The following is a 15,421-nucleotide window of genomic DNA, read 5'->3' as shown; positions in this document are numbered from 1 at the left end:
AAGAAGAAGAGAGATATCCCTCTGGGCTCCTTTGATCGGCTCCATCACCTAGCGGGGGTAGGGGGTCGTGGTTTGGTCCCGCCTTAGCTACTGTGGTTGATATGGAGTTGGGACGGGCTTAGGGCGCCTGGAGGACCCCTAGAGGCGTTATCCCTGGTTAGTGGCTCTGGTCGCTCTCCTCGTGGCTGCGTGCAGCGGGGCTGGAGGATGGTCTGTACTGGTGGACGTAGGTTACTGGCCTGGTGGCCTGGCTGCCCCTGAGTGGATCCGGGGCAGGCGTGGGGGTTTGGGGTTCGGGGGTGCTTCGCCTCCGTGCTGGGGCTCTGGCTGGGCCTTGGGGGCTTCGGTCCTCGTCGGTGTGTCACCGAGGTTGTGAGCGGGTGGGTGCACGGGGGCTCAGCCCTGGCGCAGGGGGCCTCTTGTGCATCGGCCTAACTGGGGGGCTCTTCAACTGGCGGGGAGGTTGTTCCATCCTTGCAGGAGTCCACTCTGCAGGTGGGGGAGAGACATAAGAGAGGTGGAGAATAAACTTAACCTGGGTGTCTGTTGTCTTGTGTAGTCTGGGAGACGATTGAATGTTGGGGTGGGTACAGTTTCCTCTGCGGTGGGGTAGGGTGGGCTGCCCCGGGTCCTGTGGGGCTTGGCAGTGCTACCGTAGGCCCCGGTCTGGATGGACCTGGGCTCCCTTGCCTTGGTGGGTACCAGAGGACGGGGGTGCCTACTGGGGTCAGCGGGGGAGCTGGCCCTAGGGAGGGGCATCCTCCCCTCCCTCCTTTTCCTCCCCATCCCCGGCTACCTCCCTCTTCCCGCTCCACCACACTCACCCACACAGGTAGGGCCTTGGGGTGTGGGTGTGTCACAAGGGTGCAAGGGAGACATCCCCCCCTCTGTTCCCTTCTGGCCACCTGTGCCTATATTTTATCTCACAACTTAGACATCCACATTACTTACACTCTCATAACACACACACACATATATAGGGCCTTGAGGGTGGGCACGTTAACGGCGTCCAGTGGACGGTCTGTGTACTCAAACCTACCTCTGGCGCTGGTGCCCACCTCCCAATTTTAAATCCATGTAGACATTGAGGGTTCTCGGGAGGGGCCGTGCTAAACACCTGCTGCTCTCTGGCAGCAGCACCATGCTCTCCCTTGTTTTAAATGCACTTTAGAACAACACGCAGCAACTGTTAGGTTTTGTATTGTTGATTGTCATTTATGCTTAGAAATATTTAACCATATATGCTTAGAGGTGTATAATCAATTGTGTAGTGATAGGATGTGTGATCTTTAGCAGGCTGCAAAGGCTTGGTGTGCATTCTAGAGTGGAATGCACACCCACATCCTAGGAGCATAAGAGAGGTCCTATCTTCTCTTTGTTGATATATGGTATAGCAAACACACGTATATCTCTTTAAGTATAAGAGCCTTTTGTTCAGATGGACCCGCTAGACTCCTGGCACCAGCTTTGGGGAGTCTTCACAGGGTCACATCTTGACCTCACACAAATCACACCACACACACACACACACACACACACACACACACACACACACACACACACACACACACACACACAGTATTCTTTGTTCACATGTATACCTATGTAAGATGTTATATGTTAATGACCCTATGCATATTCATGTAACCACAATAAAAGGAGTGCTATGGGGAACCTGGCTGAGAGTCTGATGGAGGTCAAGTGGTGGAACGACACTTGGCTCCAGGCAGGTCTCCCTCATGCATGAGTAACATGAAGAACTTTGCCTACTTGGTGTTCAATGCTTTTGCTGTGTAATTATATTGTCTTCAACGTTCCAGCGAATAGGTTCAAGCTACAAACCTATCATTAATTGGTCCTTCGAGAGCCGGAGCCCTGGAGTCGACATTCACCGAGGGGAGAAGAGACACGCTGAAAGACTGACGTCAGCCAGGAAGTTCCTGTAGTAAAGTCCCGAGACGTGAGAATTTGTCATCGGGCCAGTGGATTAGCTGTCTGTTTTCTCTCCTTGATGAATGACGATCGGCGGGATCCGAGGCTATACTACACGCTAAGCAACACCGAGTAAGTTTAGAGTCCAACTCTATAACTGTACGTCTTCGCCGCTCAGTGGGGCGTTGTCCGTGGCCGCTCAGTGGGGCTAAAATTCGCCGTCTTAGTGGGGCGATGTACAAAGCCGCTCAGTGGGGTTTTTTTGTACAGAAGCATTAAGTCGCAGAGTTGCGCAGTTCGAACTTTTTTGGTTCGCCGTCTTAGTGGGGAGAAATGTAGACCGCTTTGTGGGATCCGCCGCTTTGTGGGGTATTGAGAAGTTCCGCGGGGTCCAGATTGTGCTGGACAATAGGCCTATTTTGTGTTGTTGTTGTTGTGTTTGAGTGTGTTTGTGTGAGTGGGTGTGGAGCAGAACACGTGGTCTGTGACACCGGCTGTTGTTGTTATCATGGGTTCCTAAGCAACCAAGAGTGAGTCAGAGGGTGACAGACGTTTATGCTGGACTTTGCTCCTGGCAGCACAAAGTATTTAAAATAAAAGAGAGCGACGGCTCCTTAGCTGCGCGGGTTCACGCGAGCACGGTCGCGCGGGTTTCACGCGGACCTGAGCCGTGCGGTTAATCGCAGGCTTATAAATGGAAGAGATTCAAATGTCAGAAGTTTTCAGAAAACACACCAGCCTTGAAGAGCGTGTGGAGAAGGCCAGCCCACATCAGCAGCACTTAAGATATGCTCTGGTGAATGGCTTTCCCCCACCCCTTGCTGACATAAAATGTTTATTCTTTAGCTTGCCCTGATTGACAACAGCCTGTGTGCCAGACAAATCTGTTAAATCAAACTTCACATTTTCAACCAACTATAGATCATGAGAGTGATAAAGTACTCAGCATAACAGACAAGTATCATGTGCAGGTTTTCTCCAATCATTAAATCACTATTATTGCCATAATTTGTCCCAAATCATGAATCATCCCAATTTATTCCACAATTTAATCTGTGACTTTCCTTAAACAATGTCACTCCACCCATTTTATCACTATGAGTTCAATAGTGGCAGGCTAATGAGCCCATATTCAACTATTCCATAAACACTGCATCTCTTATTTGTTTTTCTCATGTCACTTGTCCGCTTCTGTTGAATCCTCTACATGTACTCTTAAAGAAAAAACAAACATTAGCAACACACATGGATCGTGTGGTGGGCAGGCGTCGGCCATCCACATTCCAGAGGTGCCGTAAAAGGCCATAAAATTAAGCCTGCTGTAAAAAGAATGACACTGGTTTCAACACAGGAAATTTCTCACGTTATTCACATCGTCAAAGTAACCTTCAACATTTTCCCAACAACACAGTGTAACAGCATCACCAACTCATAACCTGTAGTAGAGAAACAAACATCCACCAATTGTTCTGTTAGAAATCACATCATCAAATCACATGAAGAACTGTAATGCTGTAGAAAAGAGAATGCAAATGTTAGCGCTGCGCAGGTGTGTACACACTTTCTCACAGTAACTTCTGTGAGCAACACAAGCCCATGAATAACACACCCCTGGTAGATTCACAAACACAGAAAATGGCATTTAAAAGGTTAAACCATCACGCAACCTCAGATGTTGCTGTCATCTTTCTGCTCCTGTAAAAGGAAACACATAAATTCATCCACCCTTTTGTCCTGTCTAGGTGGAGGTTAACCTTGAGTCGTGGTCAAGTCTTGTCAGCTTTTACCAGTCAGTCATTTTGTTTTTATTTCCATTCATTAATTCATTAATTCATCCATTCATTCATTCTTTCTTTGCTGATAGTGGAACCCATCGTCGCATTTAGTTTCCACTCTCAGCAAAATGACGTCATTTCAGAAATGACTCTGCCAGCGGTTGTGAAAACTACACAGAGGATTGTAAGCAGCAGCCTCCACACCACCAAATTAATCTATACCAACATATGTCAGAAATGTTCCCAGTTTAACACTGAAACACAGAAGGATATAGGACAAGGGCTTTATTGTATCTTTATCATCAGCAGGGGCAGATCTACAGAAATTTCCTAAATTCTAAAGACCTACACCCACATTTTGTAAACAATAAAGTTCTATACAACTATTTACCGAAAAATGCAGGCAATGCATCTGAAGTTTTTTTGTAACTCTATTTAAAACTACTAAAACAAAAATTAGACAACAATCAGGTGTCACAGTAAGATGCCACACAAATTATTTGTGCCAGTGCAAAAAAAATAGTTTGTCTGCCACAAGACAGAGGAGAACACCACAAGCTTAAACCCTGCAGGTCTGACAAGAGGAGGTGCAAACTTACTGTATTGCTCACTCTGTCAATGTTAACTATAGCTAGGCTCAAAGTGTTAATGCTAGCTTATTTTAATAAACAACACTGTCATATGCAAAACGTGGGTTCCACTAGGGATGGCAAGAGATTAATTTTAGGTGGGCACATGCCACCCTTGCAGATTCACCATTGATCACTAGTAATATACATCAGATTAGAGAGAGAGAAATGCAGAAAATAAAAAGCACAAAGCAAAATAAATGAATAAATAAGAAATAGAAATTCTCCTTCTTTCTTCTATTTCCAAAGCATGCTTTGTTATTGCTAAAAGGATTCAGTTGTATTATCACACATTTAGCATATATTATATTATTATATTATTTTGGACATAATGGACATAATTGTCCATCATGACAACATACAAAGAAGTCATACATACTTATTCCAAGTCTGCTTCAACAAGACTCTATCACCTTTTTTCATTGACTTTACTTTAACAGTGGTTTGTAAACACAAGGTCAATATCCAAAAGGTTTTTGAGTCTTGTTAAAGCATCATATGTTCTTTTGTTTGTTTTTGTGTTATTCGGGACTTTAATGAAAGGTAAAGAGAAGAAGTCCAAAAAGTAGATGGATCATTGCCAGTCTGATAGAACAAGCATCACTTTTGGTTGTAGAGGCAGTTGTTGCAGTTGATGTAGCAGGGTTTGCCCCCCCGGGGGATTGGAAGTCGATTGGCATTTAGTTTCCACTCTCAGCAAAATGACGTCATTTCAAAAAGAAAAAGAAGAACTTTAGATCGGATTACCTCGCTGAATCCTTTTTAGGCAGGGACTCTCATTTTCTAATTGTCCCAAATAAGTGGCTTTCTCCAGAGCCCATTTTAATGTGGAGAAACTCACTTGCAACAATTTTCTCGACGACGTGTAGCACTTTTAATTCCCGACGTGCAGATCTGCTTAAAGAAAAGAAATTCACAAACAAAAATCAGTGCACTGTTCAAAAAATAAAAATAAAATGAAAAATGACAAATAAAACTGAAAAACAAAAGAAAAAAAAAATACAGAAGCCCGGTCTTAGGACTTGTCACAGAATATTCTTTCTCTTATAGGTGAGAAAACACCAAATCTAAAACTTGGTGCCATGGTAAAACCTTCCCCATACTTCAGAAACAAAAACAAAACAAAAAAAACAAAAAATCTGCTAGTTTCACTCATTTAAACTCTGGCTGCAGGATTCTGTTCACCCCTGCTATCATGTTCCCCAAAATAATACTAATTCAGTCGTCTATGTATCAGTTCTCAACCCACTCAATAAACCAGACAGGATGATGGTAACAGTATTACCTACTTAAAATTGTGTTTGATCTTCATTACGTGTGTGTGTGTGTGTGTGTGTGTGTGTGTGTTGTGTGTGTGTGTGTTGTGTGTGTGTGTGTTGTGTGTGGTGTTGTGTGTATTGTGGCGTGAATAAGGCACGGCGGGACCACGGAGCAACGTTCAGAGCCAACTTTATTTAATTCACGTCACACCACACACACACCAACCCCTGAGTCCCCGTGTTTTAACACGGCGGGCGTGATTGCGGATGCCGTGCAGGTGCGTCCGCACGGCACCGCAAACCACGCCCCACCACAGTCGGGTTAATACATTTTCTGTTTTTATGTATCCTTTTATGTATCTCCCACTTTTTTCTGAAACAAAACTCCGTTCACTCCAAATTTTGTTCCAGAAACATCTAACTGAAAAACTCTGTCATAGTCAGGCACAGCTAAACCCCAAATGCTTGCAGGTTACCATAGGCAACCACACTGAGTGTTGTTAACCCCTTCTACAAATGCCCTCTTTTAATGTGTAACACTTTGTGTATGATTTTTTGTTATCTCTGGTGCATATTATCTGCATGTGTGGTGTCACCTTTCCATTTTTTCTAACAGTACACTTGCATACCTCAGTGCTTGTCTTCCACTGTGTCAATCCTCCACTTCCAGGCAGTCGCTTGTCTCCCCGGATGCTTTAACCTAATTTGATTCCCCACACTAAAACAGCCGCCTCAGTCCTCTTCTGCTCCTTTTCTTCTCTCCCACTTTTCAGTCCAATGGCAGTCAGTTTTCTTCAGCTTTGTCCCGTGTATCTCTTTGTCCCACTGTCTCTTTCATTGCCATCTCACTCCAAACATGGCAAATGTCAAGCTCAGACAGTCTTCTCAAAAGTCCTTCACACACAGTGAGGTTGCAGCTTGCTGGAAACGCATCTCCATCCATCCAATCTAGATCTTCTCTTTCTGATGCCGTTTGCCCACAGTGCTGCTGGACCTCTCTGCTCAGAACTCTGGTATTGTCTCTTGGACTTCTGTCCACTGTTGATGTTCATGCTTGTGCTTCTGGAACTGCACTCGGTGTCTTCAGGGAGAGATTAGCTTCCTTGGAGCTTGCTTGTTCAGGATGAGGACGGGAAGCTGCAAAACAATTCAGCCAAAAATTCTGGCTGGGTGTTTCTATTTTTTCTAATGATTTTAACCTATAATTTTCTTCCGACTGCTGCCCGTGGAGAATTGATCCAGGTCCGTTCCCCACCTGTAATCGACAGACTGAGAGACTTTCATTATTCACTGTGACTGCATATGTTTTCATCACTCCTAAAGCAACACATCTCTACTTATTTTGTTTTGAACTCTGACTTTAAACCCCAAAAATGAAATTTTTATTTGTTCTTAACCGCAAACACAAAAATCTTCTTGATGTTGTTGTTAATTATTTTCATCCACACACTCCAAATTATGTTTTCTTTTGTGTCCAGCAGGGGAAGAAGGTGACCTGTAGCATCACTGCTTCCCCCAGTTGGAGACAATTTCCCACTCACACTTCCACACTTTTTATTTTCTTTGTTTTCATCATTTTCTTTCTCTTTTTTTACCCCATTGTTTTACACCCACACATTAACCTGTTAACTCACTCCTCCAACCTCATCTTCCTTTCACCCCAACAGCTCTCATACAGTCAGCAATCAAATTCTCCATTCATCCTTAAATACTTGGTCTGTCATGATACTGTGTCAGGCAGGAGAGGACCCAAACGCAAACTCACGGAGACAAAACGTAAACTCAAAAACACAGCTTTAATGCTGGCATAAAGTGAAACACAAAAAACAGTACTAAACTAAACTGGGAAAGCTAAACATAAAGTATACCAGGAACCACGGGGAGAATCACACACAGCATGAGGGAGACTACGACACTGACAAAGAGAAACACAGGGCTTAAATACACAGAGGGATAACGAGGGAATGAGACACAGAAGGAGGGCACAGCTGGGAGAAATCAGGACTGACGAGACAAGCAAAGCAGGACACATTCACATAAGACACGGACCTTCAAAGTAAAACAGGAAGGATCACACAGAGACGCGAACTTGACACAGTGGAGACAGCAACTAAGAAACACAGAGACATAAACCATAAGGCAGAGGACTCTAAGAACCGAAAGACACAGAGGGGAAATCAAACATGCAGACACAGACTTACACAGAACAGAGGGGACACAGAGAAACATGAAGGGCAAGGGATCGAAACTAGAAACCATAAAATAACTCACACAAGTACAATATTACAAACATCACAAGGAACTAAAAACGCTGGGTCAGGGGACCCAGGACCATGACAATGGTCACCTTTAAATGTCACTGTTAATTTTATCAATTTATTTATCATTACTTTAACACTAATCCACTGTTTATTTTTCTTTATTTATTTTCAGTTCACTTTCTCCTCTTTGATCACTACGATTTCTTAACTATTATTTTTTCACAGAAAATCAACTACCGTAATTGTCGGGCTATAAGCCGCTACTTTTTGCACAAGCTTTGAACCCTGCGGCTTTTAGTCAGGTGCGGCTTTTCTATGGATTGTCCATGATTTTTGTCATATCGTAAGACGATTTGTTTTTTTCGCGCTGCTTGTACGGCACTACGTTGCCTGGCGGAGGGACATGTGACTACACATATCGGTCAAGACTCTATGTTGACTCCGATCCATCCGCCAGGCAACAGTAGTGCCGTACAACAGCGCGAACAAACAAACACTTCAAAGTAGCGCTACGCGTTTAGCGGGAGGCGTGGATGATGAGCGGCGATAAACTTGCGAAAAGCAAGTTATGCCCAACTCCACCGGTGGATTCTGACAGCGTGGAAAAGTGTGAAAACATCCACGATCACCAACGGATTTTGAAGGGCTGGACTGCTGCATGATGGAGAGGAGGACACCGCCACGGCCCTTCTGAGGGTGTTCGACTCTGACACTGACAACGAGGATTTCTTTGGTTTTGAAAGTGACAACGAAGGAGAGAAGCGGAGAGTGGATGACGAAGCCATCCTGAGCCTGTTCGTATCCGACACTGGAGAAGAGGACTTTGGTGGTTTTAGTGCGCAGGAAGAAGAGAAAGATGGTGGTGAATGACTGACTTTTCTTCTTGTTAAAGCTGTGTCACTGCACCTGAGCCTAAAAGGTAGTCCGAATCTATTTTTCTGGTGTGCTGTAGGTTACTGTTATGTACTACATGTGCAAATATGTACCCATAACTTGTTTTTCAAAATATTAATAAAAGGGGTGTGTCTCCAAACAGCCATCTCTTTCCTGACAATTCCCTTTGTGCATATTCTCTTACATATGATAAGTCAACATTGAAACACCTGCGGCTTTTAGTCAGGTGCGGCTAATGTATGTACAAAACAGGATTTTCCCCTGATTTTAGCTTGTGCGGCTAATATTCAGGTGCGCTTTGTAGTCCGGGAAATACGGTAATCTACTTTGTCTCCCTTTTTGTCATCAAGGAATTCACACACACATTCACAGGCTGGTCACTAGCCCCCACCTTTTCTTTCTCTCTCACACACACACACATTTTACTCTTCGTTCGTTCCACCTGTGAACCCGCAGTCCCATTCAAACTTTCTGCGAGACACTTCTGCTGATTCAGGACAACGCCCTAATCAGCACACAGAGCGGGTGCCTGTCCGCTCTTACACCTCAACCTAACTAGGACAATTAGGCTCACGATCTTCAGATCGCGCCACATTTGCCTCACGAATTATTCAAACTGCGCCACGGACTGGATACCGCAGTTTCTCTTCCCCATAAAAAATAAAACCAAATTAAACCCCCAATTGACTTCACAGTTTGCAACAATTCGCGACACGGCCTCCTGCCGCAATTTCTGCACACCACAAACACACACTTTTAGACACAAATTCTTTTTGTTACTTTAATTGACTCCCGTACTTCAGACGAGACGCCGACTCTAACGGCGCTTTCACACAACTACACAGTCTACACACACTGCAGTCAGTGGGACAAGCCAAGCAGTCGTTCTCTCACTAACAAAGCAACTTGCCCCCACTCTCATGCAGGTTATCAACCGTGACTAGGATCCAACACCTAGCTTTAGTTATTTAGGGCGCCCCCGGTGCCCAGGTCACCACCCCGGCAAATCCCAAGGACGCGTCCGACCAAGGGTGGAGTTGCCAAACTCGGAGCGCACACGGCCCTTAGCCGGCGACAAAGCCTTTCAGCCCCGCTTTCTAACTAATAGTAACACAAGTTTCCTGCTTTAACGCACGAGGACGGATCACACACCGCCACTTTTTTCCTAATAACTAAAGACGGATCACACGCCGCCACGGATGAAACACCGATGCTATTAATTACTAACTAAGACGGATCACACACCGTTTCTTTAACATACTGAGTGAATTTACACTGCGATACGTTCAACTTAGCGAACAGATAATTTAGGCTTTAAACAATATGCACGGTTCGAAAATAAACAGGTCGTGCTTACCTTTTAATCATGTGAGCTAGCTCTCTGTTCGCCTCGTTTCACGATCTCAGCTCTGCCAATTCATCCTCTCTGGGCCTCGAGCGAATCCCGGGTTTCGGCACCAAAACTGTTGCGAAATCAGTTTTACCCCGGTTCTTTTATTCGTCGAAACTTCCAGAGACGGCACCGGAACTCAGTAGTCATTTCACAAAACCTTTATTTATCTTTATTCATCTTCATTTACAGTTTTTCTCAGTCGCTTTGGTGCATTTCTCACAACAGAATTGAACTCTCCACCACTACTAAGGCACTTCTCAAAACAATTAGTGCAAACTGCAAAACATGGTGGATAACTTGCAAAAGTGAGTCACTCCATCAAAAAGAAAAGTCAGGTGTCCAAAATAAGTTGTCAATGCATCAACAACAAATCCCTTGAGCAAAACAGACAATACATTCATCAAAAGCAAGTACTGATACCAAACAAAGTGTCAGGGCTGTCACAATTACAAGTCAGTAGTCCAGCACCTTTGGTCACGAAATCACATGGTCTGAACATGTTCTCATTGTGACGGATGTCTTTGTAGGTGCTTCCCAATGACATGTCAAGTCCGGACCGCATGCATGGCATGTTGAAAACCATAAATTGTAAAGGACAATCAAGACACTCCATATGCACTCTTGATAATATTTAATTTAAACTGTTCACAGCATTGTGCAAACTGGGGAAATACAGTAAATCCAACATTTTACAGCAAACAAACTCACTTAGACAGTAAACCTCACTGCAGTAGTTACGACTCAAAAAAAACAAACTGAAAAACAGACACTGCTGCATATCAATCATTGATATCTAGACGCTCCTGTCTGTTGGTTTACATTACAGTATATATGTACTTGTGGAGTGGGGGATGCTGTGCCGCGGTTCACCTGTGACTGGGTAGGAGAGGCTTTTCATTGGTTGCAAGTAGGAGTGACACACACCAATTTTCATTAGTGTGAGATAAGGTTCACCTGAGACATGTAGTTTATGGAGATTTTCATGGGAACTCCTCCAAAATAGGGTTTTCAAAATGGGTGTATGAATCGTTTGACAAGCTGTTCAGCAATTTTGAGTGCACTGACACAAGCAATGCAATGAAGACTATTAGTTGTAAGGACAATGACTATTCAGCCGGTACAAGTATGAATAATTGTGACATTCATGATGAAAGAAAGGAGATAGTGATGAATAGGAAGTCAAACGTGACCATTCTTTAGATATTTGTACTCACTCAACTGCTTCATGTCCAAAGGCATTTGCCTTTGGACGCAGTGAACGTGAAACCGCCACAGGGTTGTGCCAAAACGACTACATGTTGTGGTGGTTGAACTAACTGTTGTGCAATGTTTAATTCTGTTGTGAGAAATGCACCAAAGCGACTGAGAAAAACTGTAAGCATGCACTTCTAGAAGGGAAGACGAGGCCAGTGTGTCCCTCTGCAAAAAATCTTCACTCCTTTGTGAAACACAGTTTTGTAGGGGCGACCCTATCATAAAACCCCCACGGTGTGCTGCAAACTCTGTGTCTGTGTCTATGTGCACGAGCACATGAATGCCTATGTGAGCGCGTTCCCGCATGTCTATGTGAGTGCTCGTGTGTGACTGTGTACGCATACCTGTGTGTATGTGTGAGTGCACATGAGTGAGTGTGCATGTGGATGTGTGTGCGTGACAGTTAAAACACTGTGGGTGTAGGTGACTCCCTAGAGGTCATAAAACCCATCTCCCTTCCAGACCACAGTTATCCAGTTACAAATGTTGAGACCCCCACCCAAACATTCTCTGGGGAATTTCCACTCAGCATTAACTCCTCTCTGTTTTACTTTCACAGTTCAAGTGGGGGAGGGGTCTCCTACAATCTACTCCTAAGTTCACGACACAGTGAGGCCTTTATTATATTGAGGGCAGTGTCAGTGTCTCTACAATAGTTCTACATTCTATGTTAACACATTTCTAAACTCTAAAATAAGCTAAACATTCCTACTATAGATAGATAGATAGATAGATAGATAGATAGATAGATAGATAGATAGATAGATAGATAGATAGATAGATAGATAGATAGATAGATAGATAGATAGATAGATAGATAGATAGATAGATAGATAGATAGATAGATAGATAGATAGATAGATGGATAGATAGATAGATAGATAGATAGATGGATGGATGGATGGATGGATGGATGGATGGATGGATGGATGGATGAGTGGCTCCAGCAGATCCCAGGAACAACATCCGAGATCACTGTCAGGACTCTCAAGCTCCCAGGCCTGTGGTAGAGGACCTGAATTAGTGTGTCCTAATTTACATACACATACATACATACATACATACATATATACATACATACATACTAAACCTTCTGGTAGTTCTGACTAGCTTTCCTCTTTTTGTTACCCACCTACTACACTTCTACAGTCTAAATGACATTTCTATCCTAGTAGTGTAGATCAGTGAATCGATGTCTAGTCTCATTCACTCTCGGCATACAGCTTTTATTCAATACTGGAATTTGAGGAATAATCGGACTGTTCAACCGTATCCGTTTCACATGGTTGTTTGGGTTTTTTCTAATTGTACTGTAATTCACTTTTACATTTCAGATATTAAGTGTGTGATAGATGGGGCGGAATGATGAATCTGAATACAGGCAGGAGGTAAAAAGGCTGAAAAGATGGTGCAGGGATACCAGTCTCAACGTTTCATGAAGGGCAGAAACTCCCTTCCACCCCTACACATTGAGGAGCAGCTGAAAAGGTGTTCAGTTTTAATTAACTTGTTGAACATCCCTCTGAGGACCTGATCTGGAACAACAACCTTTTCTTTGTGGTTAACAAGGTGCACAGGCAAACTCTACTTTCTCAGGAAGTGAAGGAACACTGGACTTGGAAATTCAGTACTAAAACTATTTTACAGATGTGTGGTAGAGAGTTCCCTGTGCTCCTGCATCACTGTGTGGCATGGAATCTGCTCTATGGCAAAGAAGATGACTCTGCCAGCGGTTGTGAAAACTACACAGAGGATTGTAAGCAGCAGCCTCAACACCACCAAATTAATCTATACCAGCATATGTCAGAAATGTTCCCAGTTTAACAGTGAAACACAGAAGAATATAGGACAAGGGCTTTATTGTATCTTTATCATCAGCAGGGGCAGATCTACAGAAATTTCCTAAATTCTAAAGACCTACACCCAAATTTTGTAAACAATAAAGTTCTATACAACTATTTACCAAAAGATGCAGGCATCTTTTTGTTTTTTTGTACCTCTATTTAAAACTACTAAAACAAAAATTAGACAACAATCAGGTGTCACAGTAAGATAGCACACAAATTATTTGTGCCAGTGCAAAAAAATAGTTTGTCTGCCATAAGACAGAGGTGAACACCACAAGCTTAAACCCTGCAGGTCTGACAAGAGGAGGTGCAAACTTACTGTATTGCTCACTCTGTCAATGTTAACTGTAGCTAGGCTCAAAGTGTTAATGCTAGCTTATTTTAATTAAAAACACTGTCATATGCAAAACTTGGGTTCCACTAAGGATGGCAAGAGATTAATTTTAGGTGGGCACATGCCACCCTTGCAGATTCACCATTGATCACTAGAAATATACAGAGAGAAATGCAGAAAATAAAAAGCACAAAGCAAAATAAATGAATAAATAAGAAATAGAAATTCTCCTTCTTTCTTCTATTTCCAAAGCATGCTTTGTTGTTGTTATAAGGATTCAGTTGTATTATCCATTATAAATAATTATTATATTATTATATTATTTTGGACATAATGGACATAATTGTCCATCATGACAACATACAAAGAAGTCTTACATACTTATTCCAAGTCAGCTTCAACAAGACTCTATCACCTTTTTTCATTGACTATACTTTAACAGTGGTTTGTAAACACAAGGTGAATATCCAAAAGGTTTTTGAGTCTTGTTAAAACATCATATGTTCTTTTGTTTGTTTTTTTTGTTATTCGGGACTTTAATAAAAGGTAAAGAGAAGGAGTCCAAGCAGCAGATGGAACATTCCCAGTCTGATAGAACAAGCATCACTTTTGGTTGTAGAGGCAGTTGTTGCAGTTGATGTAACAGTTGTAGCTGCAGAGCTTATAGTTGTGGCGGTACTTGTAGTTGTGGCGGTACTTGTAGTTGGGGTGGTGGTTGTAGTTCTAGTTGGGGTAGTGGTTGTAGTTGTGGCGGTACTTGTAGTTGGGGTGGTGGTTGTAGTTGTAGTTGTAGTTGGGGTGGTGGTTGTAGTTGTAGTGGGTGTGTTGGAGTTGTAGTTGGGGTGGTGGTTGTAGTTGTGGTGGTTGTAGTTGTAGTGGTGGTGGTTGTAGTTGTAGTTGGGGTTGTGGTTGTAGTTTTGGCGGTAGTTGTAGTTGGGATGGTGGTTGTAGTTGTGTGGTTGTAGTTGTAGTTGGGTGGTGGTTGTAGTTGTAGTTGGTGGTTGTTGTAGTTGTAGGGCGGTGGTTGTAGTTGTAGTTGTGGCTGTGGTGGTTGTAGTTGTCTGGGACGGTGGTTGTTGTTACAGCGGTGGTTGTAGTTGCGGCGGTGGTTGTGTTGTAGTTGGGGTGGTTGTTGTTGCGGTGGTTGTAGTGTGGCAGTGGTTGTAGTTGTAGTTGGGGTGGTAGTTGTAGTTGGGGTGGTGGTGGTGGTTGTAGTTGTAGTTGGGGCAGCAGTTGTAGTTGGTGCTGCAGAACAGGCAACACCTGATACTGTACCAACGCTCTGCATGAAAGGTAGAGAACCCAGGCTTGAAGCAGCTGCACACAGGTTTGCAGATGCGCAGCCGTAACCTGGATACGTGCTGGTGCCGCTTTTGACTGCAGATCAAAAAGAAGAATTTCAGGATATGTTTTAAATTGGCTACTTTCCAGGAAGCTTAATATATTTCATGCAAAAAACAACTTAACAGCTTTTTAAAAAGTTTATGTGTTTGTCTGACTTCCAGGCTTGAAATTTAAAATCTTATCACAGTAACTTTCACACCCAAGGATAACATTTAGTATAAATTAGGGTAAAAGTTTCCGCTCTTTTATATGTCAGAAGTATCACAAAAGAATTTGAAATCATCTTTGATTGAAAACCGATGACACAACTGATACAACATAAAGACTCACTGGTTGATTGGAAGCATTGGTTCTCCACTCCCTGACACTGTAATGTGGAGGAGCACTGACCAGTGGAAGGGTCACAAAAGTTGCATACTCCACCATTATTTGACTGAGAAGCAGGATCTGAAACACAAAAGGAGGCCATTTCATTTCAGAACAGAGACTCTTACAACAT

At 43.2% G+C, this 15,421-nt stretch overlaps 1 long non-coding RNA gene across 1 annotated transcript; it reads right to left on the bottom strand.

The window, feature by feature from the left end:
• Positions 1–3,977: 3,977 nt before the first annotated feature.
• LOC121813608 lies at positions 3,978–14,356 on the bottom strand. The gene is made up of 2 exons (XR_006053788.1): positions 13,395–14,356; positions 3,978–4,136 (listed from the first exon to the last, which is right to left on the bottom strand). It is a non-coding gene; the product is annotated as an uncharacterized LOC121813608 (long non-coding RNA).
• Between the last annotated feature and the right edge of the window lie 1,065 nt (positions 14,357–15,421).

The sequence above is a fragment of the Haplochromis burtoni genome, unplaced genomic scaffold (assembly GCF_018398535.1).
Source record: "Haplochromis burtoni strain Fernald_Lab_line unplaced genomic scaffold, NCSU_Asbu1 Contig_2041, whole genome shotgun sequence".
Classification (NCBI taxonomy): Eukaryota; Metazoa; Chordata; class Actinopteri; order Cichliformes; family Cichlidae; genus Haplochromis; species Haplochromis burtoni.
This window is presented reverse-complemented; position numbering and strand designations above follow the sequence as displayed.